The sequence below is a fragment of the Bidens hawaiensis genome, unplaced genomic scaffold, assembly GCF_021521415.1.
Source record: "Bidens hawaiensis isolate Kalapana, Puna unplaced genomic scaffold, B.hawaiensis_p1.1 tig00024015_1, whole genome shotgun sequence".
NCBI lineage: Eukaryota > Viridiplantae > Streptophyta > Magnoliopsida > Asterales > Asteraceae > Bidens > Bidens hawaiensis.
In genome coordinates this window covers 61,897-73,698 of record NW_027493784.1, presented here as the reverse complement: position 1 = coordinate 73,698, position 11,802 = coordinate 61,897, and positions in this window count along the sequence as shown.

Here is an 11,802-nt window from a genome sequence, read left to right as displayed (position 1 = left end):
TTTATTCCCGAACTAAGTTAGATGAATATAATACTATTATAATTAAAAGAAGTATCCCGCTAATAAAAACCTTATACCCTGATATATATACAAAACAGGTACCAACAGGTAGTAACACTTCCAGGCCCGGTTTGGGGTGTGACAGGTTGGTATCAGAGCCGTTGGTTTCAGCGAATTATGTATTAATTGTTAGTACCTAGGCTTTGACCATTACTTGTATATTATATTTACACTAGGGATAAGATGGGATTGGTACACTTCCTATTCCTCATTAAATTGATTTTTCCCAATATATGTCTTCCGGTTCTCGTTTGAAAACCTACAACCGTCGGGAAAAGAACGGCCCTGAACCCGTACCATTCTTTGATACTCAACCCCAACCAATTGTACCATCAAGTTTGCCTGATGGAATGAGTAGTCATTCCCGCTTAGGCTAATGGAGCCAAGAAATTTCAATCAAGGAATCCAGTTACAACAACTATATCACTACTGGATATACTGATATGGCAGTAAGTCATGACCAATATTCCAGTACTTGGGGATCTACAAATTTCGAACCATCCGAATATAAAGAAGCAGACGAAGCAGCAGATAGGATTGCTAACGGTTGTCCTCATCCACCGGGCGGCCAGCCCCGGATGAAGAGGAACTCTCAACCAAAACCCAGCCTGTTCAAGAAAACCGTGGAAATGAGGAATATAATAATAATAGTTTTAGAATCGACAAAAATAAATGGTATTTTAAAATCCCTCCCTGTAAACCTACAGAACCCAACACAAATTCTATTGCAGAATCGTCTAGGAGACCTAGGGTGAGAATCATCCCACCTCAGGAAAAGATAACCCTAGACCTCAATAAGAATGAAATAGACATGGCCACAGAAGTGGAATCCAACAATATAAGTGGAGTGCGGTGCAACACAGATGAAAAAATTGGCATTTCAAATCACCGATCCAAAATCCCACTGATTCTCACACTTATGATGGTTCTGATTGTTATTCGTATAATTATCCACCCGACAAGATGTGTCGTCGCCCATTTTTCCATATGAGACCATGCTATGATTCTGGGGATCCATATGTTGAGTTCATTCATGGTTATAGGGTTAAAAGTCTGCCCAAATTTCTATCTTTTCAAGGTGTAGTGTCTACTATATGGAATAGGCAACTGAAATAAGGGAGAATGCGGCTACCACCGAAGCCCTATATAATCTGCCACTTGAAAATCCTTCATCTCCATATCCAAAAACCCATTACGACATGGTAATGATGGAATATCGTGACATGCCTCCACGCTATGGGTATCCGAATATGATATCTCAGTCACAAGATGAACATCTTGACCGTGCTTTGCACGAAACAGAGGATCTAAGGAAGAAGATGGCAATCGGTGACAATGAAAGGAAGAAGGTAGGAAATAAATTACCACAGAAATGTAGTAAGATGAAAAATATGATCAAGAAACAAATAAAGGATTAGGAAAATCCGAACTCATTTAAATGTTTTAACGTGTTCACTTTGTTGTTTGTAAAATATCTTTGTAAGATATTTCTTCGTATTTGTAAAATATCTGTGTAAGATATTTCTTTGTGTACTCGATTTTAAGATCGTCTAATGTATAAAACAGTTGTTGAACTTCGTGTTATTTGATTTCAGTATGTCAAATCAAATTGTAAATCAAGATCCACAAGAAAATCAGAAAAGCATGAAAGCTATACCACCTGAATATATTACTGGTATTCAAAACATGATTAAAGAAGCGGTTAATTCGCTAGTTGAAATGATAAAGAATCAACAACCGGGAAATAGCAGTCATGCTACTTCTCACAGACTTAAAAGAAATAAAAACGATTCAGCTCAATCATTGCCCAAAAATGATAACGAGAATGAAATAGAGGAAAGTTTTGGTAGTTCAAATGTTAAGGAAACGCCTCTAACAAAGAAAATAAAAACAAATCATAAAGGGTGTGACTTTATGATGGCTCGAGGAGATGGAGTCTATAGGTATCATCAGCAAGTGCACTGAAGAAGATAAGGTGCATTATACTTCTCAGATGTTTAAAGGAGAAGCACTTGAATGGTGGAACGCCTTGATCGAAGTTAAGGGAAGAGAAAAACTTTATAATATCACCTGGAAGACATTCAAAAATTTGGTCATCCAGAAGTTCTGTCCGATTCACGAAATGGATCAAATTCAGACCAAGCTCTGGAACCATCACGTGAGCGGGACTAACCTAAAGGAGTACAACACAAAATTTCTGGAGTACTGTCGATTAGTACCCCCATCTTGTTACTCCGGAATGCAACAAGATCACCCGTTATATTTACGGATTGCCTATCGAAATCCGTGATCTCGTGAGAGCTCGTATGCCCACGACGATTGAATCTAGGGGTGTTCATTGGATCGGATAACGGATTATTCGGGTTATTCGGTTCAGGTTATTCGGATTTGAAAATTTTTAGACCTTATTCGAAGTCCGATCCGATCCGAATTAGGAATATTCCTATCCGATCCACCACCATTGGTTGATGGGGTGGTGGAAGAGATTGATGAAAATCTCGTCAGTGATGACGAGCCAGAACCGATTAAACTAAATGAATCTAACAAAAGTGAAACTAAAAATAACAAAATCGGTTCCGAAGGATGACATCAACAACTCTAAGATAAGGAAAAGGTGAAAACCATTCCATATCCCGATGTTTTGTTGGCGCCATCAAAGGCGAAAATGGCATCAAAATGAGGCCCACAACAAGAAGAAATGTGGGAAACGTTTAAACAAGTAAAAATTAATATCCCTCTTTTAGATGCCATAAAATAAATTCTTGCCTATGCTAAGTATTTGAAGGAATTGTGCACACAGAAAAGGAGTCATAAGAACGGATTGATTTTACCGATAATGTGAGTGCAATTCTTTCGGGTGCCCTTCCACCCAAGCTACAAGATCCGGGAACGCCCATTATACCCATTCAAGTGGGTGATTTTAAAATGACTCGGGCGCTTCTAGATCTTGGAGCTAGCATCAGTATTCTCCCGGGTAGTTTATACAAACAGTACGATTTTGGCTCGCTTCGTGCGGCTGCCACCACGGTTGTCTTGGCTGACCAGACACCGAAACTGCCCCAAGGAATATTGACTGACGTTATCGTCAAGGTGGAAGACTTTTATTTTCCAGTTGACTTTTTGGTCCTCGATTATGTTTCGGGTGGAAGGACCAAACAGCCTACGTTTATCCTTGGTAGACCATTTTTTGCTACCGCAAATGCCAACATTAATTGCAGAAATGGTACTGTTGATATGGCATTCGGTAACCATAAGCTGAGAATTAATGTTTTCACGTGAGGAGATAATTCTCCGGTCGATGACGAGTGCTTCATGGTTGATGTCATTGACGAGTTCATCCCGCTATACGACTCTGTCATCAACTCGGATGGCACAGCGGAGACGTGTTTTTTATTTGACAGGTTACAGGTGGAGACAGACAAGTTACTGGAAGAGGAGGAAAAACAGATGGAGATCGCAGCTGTGCGAGGGGACCGTCCATCATGGTCAGTTCAGGTGGAACCGCTTCCCGAGAAGATTGATGCTGGGTTGAAACCGTCAATGCTGGAAGCACCAAAAGTCGAGCTGAAAGAGATCCCAAAGCATTTAAAATATGATTTTCTTGGTAAGAATAATACATTGCCTGTTATTATAGCTTCTAACTTATCTTTTGAACAGGAAAATGCTTTGATGGCGGTGCTGGTTGGGAATAAAGAAGCAATCGGGTGGACAATAGCAGATCTGAAGGGAATCAGTCCCTCAATTGTGATGCACAAAATTTTAACAGATCCGGCTGTCAAACCCGCGCACGATGATCAGCGGAGGTTGAACCCGAACATGAGGGAAGTGGTGAAGAAAGAAGTGCTGAAGTAGTTGGATGCTGGCATTATCTTTGCCATATCAGACAGCACGTGGGTGAGCCCGACACAAACAGTACCGAAAAAGGCGGGCATCCAAGTCGTCAAGGACGACTCAGGTAACGAGTTCGCCACCCGGGCGGTAACCGGGTGGCGCATTTGTATTTATTATCGTAAACTGAATGCGCCAACATCGAAAGATCATTTTCCGCTTCCGTTTATCGATCAAATTGTTGAAAAGCTATCTGGTCAAAAATTTTGTTGTTTTTTAGATGGGTATTCCGGGTATAACCAGATAACAATTCATCCTGAGGATCAGGAGAAGACTACGTTTACATGCCCGTACGGCACATTCGCGTTTAGGCGAATGCCATTCGGATTATGTAACGCCCCCCGCCACCTTTCAAAGGTGCATGATGAGTATCTTTTCCGATATGGTGGGGGAGTCTTTAGAAATCTTTATGGATGATTTTTCGATTTTTGGCACATCTTTTGAGTCATGTTTAAATCAACTCGAAATAGTTTTGAAAAGATGTGTTGAAACGAACTTGGTTCTTAGTTGGGAGAAGAGCCATTTTATGGTCCAATAGGGAATTGTATTGGGCCATGTTGTATCGAGTCATGGGATCGAGGTGGACCGGGCTAAGGTCCAAGTCATTTCTACTCTACCTCATCCCACCAATGTCAAAGGCATTAGATCGTTCCTGGGGCATGTCGGTTTTTATAGACGGTTTATTAATGGTTTTAGTGACATTACCAAACCCTTATGTAATTTATTACTTAAGGATGCCTCGTTTGATTTTAACGATGAATGTTCTAAGGCCTTTGATATTTTGAAATTGAAATTAGTTGAAGCCTCGATCTTGCATTCACCTGATTGGAGTTTACCTTTTAAAATAATGTGTGATGCAAGCGATTATGCGGTCGGGGCTGTTTTGGGTCAACGGGTTGATAAGAAACCTGTTGCTATATACTATGCAAGTAAAACCCTCTCGGATGCTCAATTTAATTATACCACAACCGAGAAGGTGTTACTAGCAGTAGTATATGCTTTAGATAAATTCTGTACTTATATTTGGGGTAGTAAAGTCATTATATATTCTGACCATTCCGCTGTCAGGTACCTCATGGACAAAAAGGATGCAAAAGCGAGGCTTATCAGATGGGTTTTGTTGTTACAGGAATTTGATTTAGAGATTCGGGACAAGAAAGGAAGTGAAAATTGTTGTTGAAGATCACTTGTCCCGGATTATTGTGGAAGATGGAAACTTGGACGGGCCCATTAACGAGTCTTTCCCGGATGAACATATTTTGTCAATTTCTCAAAATCCTTGGTTTGTTCATATTGTTAATTTTAAAGTTTCAGGTGATTTACCAGAGCATTTGCCAAGAAGAAACAGTTGATTTCACAAGCCAAACAGTATATTTGGGATGACCCGGACCTGTTCAAGATTGGTGCTGATCAAATGATCAGACGATGCATACCCGACGAGGAGTTCAGATCGGTGTTGGAACACGCACATTCGTCTGCGAGTGTTGGTCACTTCAGTGGCCAGAAAACCACTCGAAAAGTTTTAACGAGTGGTTTCTTTTGGCCATCCTTGTTTAAGGATGCTCACGAGTTTGCGACACACTGTTTAAAGTGTCAACAACTCGGGAGCATTTCTAAGAGGGACGAGATGCCCTTGAACCCGATCCTTGTTGTTGATATTTTTTATGTTTGGGGGATCGATTTCATGGGCATGTTTCCTAATTCGCACGGTAATTTGTATATCCTAGTGGCCGTTGATTATGTGTCTAAATGGGTCGAGGCAATAGCCACTAGGACAAATGATCATACAGTCGTTTGCAATTTCGTTCAAAGTAATATTTTTTCGAGATTTGGAGTCCCCCGAACTATCATAAGTGATGGGGGATCTCATTTTAAGAATTTTAAATTTGGGAAATTGCTTAAACGATATGGTGTTGATCATAGAATAGCAATTCCTTACCATCCACAAACGAGTGGACAAGTGGAGGTTTCTAATAGGCAAATTAAACAAATTTTGCAGAAACCCGTTCAGTCGGACCGAAAGGATTGGTCAGCTAAGTTGACCGATGCTCTATGGGCCTATCGAACCGCATATAAAACGCCAATTGGAACCACTCCCTATAGACTTGTGTATGGAAAGGATTGTCATTTACCGGTTGAAATTGCACAAAGAGCGTTTTGGGCCACTAAACAGGTTAATATGGATTATGATGATGCAGGTAAGGCAAGGAAATTGGCTTTGTGCGAGATCGAGGAGTTGAGAGACGAGGCATACGATTGCGCGTCCGCTTACAAAGCAAAGACGAAGAAAGTTCATGATGCGAATATCCGGTTGAAGAATTTTGAAGTTGGTCAACGAGTATGGTTGTACAACACAAGGATGAAGCTCTTTCCGGGTAAGTTAAGAAGTAGGTGGACTGGCCCGTATTCGATTGTAAGAGTCGAGAATCATGGTCAGTACGAGATTGAAGATTTTGATGATCATTTGAGACAAGTGGTAAATGGCTATAGACTGAAGCCATATTTGGAGATGAAGGACATACACGAGCTGGATGAGGAATCGGTGAATTTCGTTGTGACTTCACCAGTTTATGAAGATAACTGAGTTCGAGGCATTGTCGAGCTGTAGACTTTAAATTCAGCGCTTACGGGAGGCAACCCGAGTTTTGTAAGTGTTTGTCCAGTTTGTTTTTATTTTATTGAGTCTTGTACTAATTTTCGTCTCGAGTTTTGTGTAGTAAACCCCAAGTGTGGGGAAGCTCGTTGAAGAGTCAGAAGATAGAGAAGTTCGGTAAGCATTGGTTCAGCACACGTCATTCCAGGTATGTAAAGGTATTTTGAGTTTTGTACGTGTCCAGGGTGATGTCGGGATGCCAAAAAGGTGTGTTTTTGAAAAATTTATAATCTGTCATCTGGGCCCATCGCGTATCGCGATGGGCTTGTCATTCGCTTTGGGGAATAAACCCTAATTGCCCTCATTTGGGTGGCGATACGCGATCGCCACCCTTTTGACCCATCGCGTATCGTGATGGGTCGTGGGGCTCCGGATGCCAATTATATAAATCGGCCTTTCTTTTTCTTTCTTTCTTCTTCTTTTCTTCTTCCTGTTCTCCGGCAATCACCATCACTCACCATTAATCACCACCATCCTCGCCGTTCACCACCATTCACCCACCTCCCCTATCTCTTCTCGTCTCCCCTTCCGGCGACTCTCCGTTCAATCACCACCACCGTCCTCCCTCACCATCACTATCACCAACCCATCACCGTCCCTTTCACCATCCATCCACCTACCCTCTCCACTAGTCACCACCAACATCACCGTCCACTAGTCTCCACCAACAACACACACACCATCGCCGTCATCTTAACCACTACCACCGTCCACGCCACCGCCACATTCAACCACCATAGTCACCGTTATCGCCGCTATTTTTACCATTATTATCGTCAGTAAATATGACATCGAGGTACGTCTTTACATATTTTATTATGTCGAGATTTGGATCGATAATGTTTGGTTTGGATATTCAGAACCTTGCGGGTAGTTCGCTGTCATAGGTTGTCGGGTTGATTTCATTTTCGGGATTACCGGGTTTATTGCGCGGTTGGCGAGTTTGGATCACTTTATATGTTTAAATGATGTTAAACTTGGTTGTCTACGGGTTGTCGGGTACTTGTTTAATCTCATTGTTGGTTGTCGGGATCTACAGGTCATCGTGATTGTTATTTGACATTGTCAGTTCGGTTTGTTTGTTAGTTGGTTAATTTTGGTTGCCGAGTTGGTGTTGTTTGGGTTGATTGTTGAGTTGATTAAATGAGTTTGTCGGCTTATGTTAACAGTGTGACGAGTCGGGTTTTTGATACTCAAAATCAAAATTATTATTTCATTGTTAAAAAAATGATAGTGAAGCTTTGATATAAAACGCTTATTTTGAACTTAATATATTAATATTTTATTAATATTTTATTCGGGCGGGTTGATCTGGTCTTTGAGAATTAAGCGCAGGGTGTCCCCAAATTTTTCGTCTTTATTTATTTTATTTTATTATTTTAATATTGTTTTACTAAGTGGGACAACTGCGACCGAAATGCTATACGGTTGTCGCCACATTGACCGTTGACATATCTAATTTGCATGTTTGATTTTGCAGATATATCTGATGTACCAGAGTCCTCGCGCACCCGACGCAAGAGACAGCAGACTGGGCCCCGCATTATTCGATACGATGGCTAGGAGGTTCAGATTGTTGCTGGCATCGAGCCAGCGGATATTATGACAGAGGGACGTCGTCCTCATCAGGTCCTTCGATTCCTCTTCGCATCAGAGGAATATACGATGTTGGAGAGGATTCGACACATGCAGCTCCTTCACCACCGATCTTTTGACTGGACATTGCTGCGACAGTTGGGCATCGACATCAAGGTTGGTGCATTATTAACAGCTCCGTGGGCAGATGTGCTCTCGTGTGACTCGATTCAGTATGTCGAGCTCACACGTGAGTTCTACTCGACGTTTTCTTTTATGCCCACGGACTTCAGTAAGCCACACACGGTGTCCTTTTTGCTGGGACGGCATCATTATGAGATGTCCGTCCCTGATTTCGCTGTGGCCACAGGTTTTTTACTGCCAAGTAGGTACAGGGTGCTGAGATCCTGCAGAGTATTCGTGGTTACACGCCCCACGTTCAGCAGCCCCGTGAGCAATGGATAACGGAGGACCAGCTCGGCCAGTTTTGGGCGGAGATCGCCAACGAGGCCCACCACAGCTCAGTTGTGGAGTCGTCCATCAGGGACCCCGTCCATCGCTACATCCACAGGATCGTTGCGCATACTATCGTGGGTCGACATTCGGGCCACGACAAGTGCATCAACCTTGATATGCTGTGTCTACTATCTACCATTGGCCGCCGACCGGCCAATGTGGCGATGCTCCTGCTCACGTCGTTTGCACGGGTTCGCAGCTTACAGGGATCCTCGGCACGCTTAGCCTTAGGGCTATATATTACGAGGATCGCCCAGTGACTCGGTGTCTTTGACCGATATCCGGAGAGATATTTTACTATTGGGCCAGCTACAGTTGTTTTTGGGTTAGCGGAGGCACGTCTCGCCGGGATTGTTGACAGGTTTGATCCAGTAGCTTTAGTCCCGGTCAGAGAGGGCCCACAGGTGCCACCACCAGAAGGATCGGAGGCTGCAGTTTCACTTCAGAGAGGTATTCCGACACGTAGGCAGCGTGCTCCGATTCCACACATTGAGCGCCCTCAGCAGCAACATCCACTCCGACAGGCATCGTCATCTTCATCACGTCAGTCACAACGCCCACGAGTCACACTACATAGGATATATCAGCGGCAGTCGGAGATACAACAGGAGCAGGTGGCACAGCGGGCCCGTTATGATGATTACTTTCGATTATTATTTACTGCTTTGCAGGTACCGCTCCCAGGCACATTGACTATCACAGAGGAGCAGCCTATGGACCCGCAGGATGGTGCGCAGGATGGTGCAGAGGATGATCCACCAGCAAAGTAGTTTTGGGTTACCCTTTTTACTTTATTTTGTTTTTATAATCCTCACGGTCTGTATTATATTATATTATATTATATTATGGGGAATATTTTATGGGTAACCAGTTGGGTGCTTATGTATTTATATCTTTTGATTGCTCCTGTGTTTGATTTATTTGTATAGTTGTTGTAACCGAACTTTGTGGGTGTTGTTCGCTATAAACCCTCACGAGACCCCACTCGTCCTCCCGGGCTACCGGGAGGTTTACAGGGCTTGTTGCATACGCTAAATGCAATCGTGATTCCTACGAAAGTGAGTTAGGTCTTTTAACGTTTTTAACTATTTTAACAGAATCTCTTATGAAACGACTTAATTTGGCTCAGTAATTGTTTTAATAAACATAACATACAACTCATTCTCATAACTCTTAAAAGACCTATGTCTTACACTTGTGAGAAGCTTGCTTCTACACATCTCAAGATTTTGCAGGTTCGATTGTCAGTGTGGTAATTGGATGAGACGAGAGTATACGAGTGTTTATGAGAGTTCACGAGCCGACTGGTCCTCCCGTCCCGTTGATATCAGGTGATTTCAGTTTCATAATTTATTTTGTTTTTATTACTTTAAACGTTAAAAGTGTAATTGTATAATTGTTAGTTGAACCGCCACATTTGAGCCCCGAATTTTAAAATTGCTTATTAGTCAAAAAGTCAATTTCAACCCCGTCCCTCAAACGTTTTTTTAATCGTTTTATCTATTTTAACTTTGAGGACAATATTAAGTATTCTTACATTGAGGATAATGTAAACCTCAAGTGTGGGGATGGGGGAAATCTGAAAATTTTAGCCCGAGAGTACCTCGAAGAGTGTTCAGAAACCAAAGTTGTTAACTATTAATTATTGCCATTAATGCCAAGTCATAGGTTTCTGGTCATGGTTGTTTTTTCAGCTTCTCATTAGTCTTACTCACAAATGTTTTTATAACGAGAAGTTGAAAATGGGGTTGTTTAGGCGGGGATAACGAGTCATGGGGACAGGTACACATGTTTATATCGTCAACCCTATTCCTCCGGTACGTGTGTGAGTTGACCCAAATATATATAATACACATATAATATATAGTACAAACATGTCATTTGAGTGCTTTCATTGATGTTCATGGATTAAAGGATCATAGTTGGCAAAATGCGAAAGTGATAGAGGCAATTAGGTTAAGCCTCGTCTGGATGAGCGCGAGTGTGGGTACCGGGGGTGGGGGGTTGGTGCCTCATACATTATACATATGAGGATGGTTAATGTGAGGGGCGGGGGGTTGGGTCCCTTATAAAACCTTTCTTGGACTTATTTATCATTTGTTTAACCCCGACATTATGTTACGAGACGATCCGGCTTACTAGGTTTATTTGTAATTGTATTTGTTTTTGTTTTCGTATTTGTTCCATTATTAAGCATCACTTTATTATGCTTAAAAAAGATGTCTGTGTATATTCAGTTATGTATTCAGTAGTTTGTTGAGTTCGTTTGGTAAAAAAAAAGTTTTAAAATCAGTATGTATGTTAGTTTGCTTAATTAGATGTTTGATGATAAGTCAGTCAGTTTGTATAGCAGTTTCGTTTATTTAGATGCTTTGTAATAAGCCGGGTCGGATTGTTTGAGCTACTTAAATATTTCCCTTCCATACCCTTACACATGGCCCCGTTACAACCCTTTAAGACCTCTTGATTTGCATTTGTTTCAAAGCAGCTTTATGGATAAATACTTGCTTATGAGTGATACTGAGAGCAGAGTGATACTAGCACATCTTTTGCTAGTCCAGATATTAAACCGAGAGGAGAGATGTTATATTATGAGGGGTATGAACATGTGTGCCTTAACCGGAAACAAAGTGCACTTGTCTGGGCGGCTCTATTGTTTTTATTATGGCATTTAACCTTATTTGTGAGATGTCAATCTATAAAAAGTGTCAGTCTGGGAAACTGGGTATGACCTTATACCTTACTAGTATTAATGGCGATAATATACATACCTATGATAGAGGTTGATGTTTGCTTTAGAGTTTGCTTGAGGGCAAGCAAAAGATAAGTGTGGGGATGTGATGGTCGATTAATTTGTATATGTTTTAGTTCGTTTATTATTTAGTATTAATAGTTATTCTAGAACTTTCGATACTTCATACGTGTATTATTAGATTTCAGGTCACAGATGTTAAGTGCATAATTTGGACCTGTTGTGACATGGTATGAAGGCCCGGGATGTCCTGCACGCGAAATGAGGAAGTTCTATGAAGTTTGCTGGTGACAAGACCCATCGCGGTACGCGATGGGCTTGCTGAGGACCCCATAGCGTACCGCGATGGGTGGTAAAA